Raw genomic sequence first — 1,631 nt, 5'->3', positions numbered from 1 at the left:
CATTATTGTGAACTTAAATTATTTAACATTTTTAGATTTAATTATTTAGCATTTGTTTAATGTATTACATAGTTAACAACATTAGACATACAATTTAAGCAAAATTCCAAGAATATATAACACAACGAATTACAGTGGTATGCAGAGTATATTACCCATATGTATTTTTAAGTTTTTAAGAATGCTATATAGCCTATTGTCCGTTCTATTATACATCTTGTATTTAATGCATTTTAGTTCGAATGCAGGTAAAACAACAAAAGGAGAAATAATGCTCAATACTTTGATAATAATGGCAAAACAATTTATTCATATATGTACAGTAGTTGTTTTTTATTTATTGGGAGGACATTGAGGAGGATTAAAACAAAGCAAGGCTAATTGGTATTTGATCATTTGAAGAATTCATTTGCTAATTATTGTAGACCTAAATTAAGTTTTTTTTTTGTGTAAATACACAGTTCGGTGTATGTTGTAACTTTTTTTTGTTTTTTCTCCCCCCGCTTAGTTTGTAATTCTCCTGTTCTATGGAGAAACACTTGGATGCTGCTTTTGGAGAGAAACAAATGTTAGGGCATTTAAATTTACGACAACTCATCCGACTTTGCGACGCTACTTCTCGCTTCTCGTCCTCTTTGGCGCGCTCGACAATTTCAGTCTCCCCAACTGCTAGTTAACCGGGTGGCTGCTTTACTTAGAATTCTGTACTGTACAAACAGTAGAACCGAGAGCAGAGCACGAGCACGCTTTTCTAACAGTCCACAGACACGAAGACCCAGCTGTACAGGTACTTACAACCTGACCATATATACCTATATATAAAAAAAAAAAAAAATGCGTGCTGTGTCGCGTTTCATTCACCAGATGGCGCTGTGTATCAGTTTGACATAGTGTGTGTGTGGGGGGGGGGGGGGGGGGGGGCTGCAACGTTCTAATGGCATACTTAAAATACTTTTAAGTTAAATCTTTGTTGACACTGTTTTCCCCCATAATATGAATAAACAATTATTAATAGGAGGGTGGTTTCACATTGGATAGATAGAAATACTTTACTAATACTGTGAGAGAAGTTAAAAATACAAACCGATGAGATGTGAGTGGACTGGCAGTGAATCGTCTCTGTGTTATTAATGGTATGTACTATAAATACCAATGCTCCGCAAGCTGTCTGGGTAGTCCTGGAAAGGGTTGTGAGAGATAATAATAATAAGATAATAATAGTATGGTAATGGGGCAACACACAAATGGAAAGTACAGCACTTCCTGTCTCACAACAACAAAATAAAAGTGTAATTGAAGACACATTTCAATCTACTGGAAATAATGTGTAGTCAAAGCCTAAATTACAAAAACTAAGAGCACCTCTATGCTCTAATTGCGATAGAAAATGGATGGATGAACATGAAGTCCCAATAATGTTGCAAGTAAAAAAAAAAAAAAACTCAAATTGATGAAAACTGAAATCAATTAAAGCTAGCTCTTCCTGTTTTGTCCTCAAGTAGCACACACACGCAGAATGAACTGGAAGCTGCGCTCACGCAACACAAATGCGCCTCTTTAGCCCTGTCGAATTTGATTAGAATTCCTTTCTTATCCGAACGGGGGACATAATCGTTGCAGACAATACCATG

This window comes from Festucalex cinctus, chromosome 5 (genome assembly GCF_051991245.1).
Source record: "Festucalex cinctus isolate MCC-2025b chromosome 5, RoL_Fcin_1.0, whole genome shotgun sequence".
Classification (NCBI taxonomy): Eukaryota; Metazoa; Chordata; class Actinopteri; order Syngnathiformes; family Syngnathidae; genus Festucalex; species Festucalex cinctus.
Note: the sequence above shows the minus strand (reverse complement) of the source record.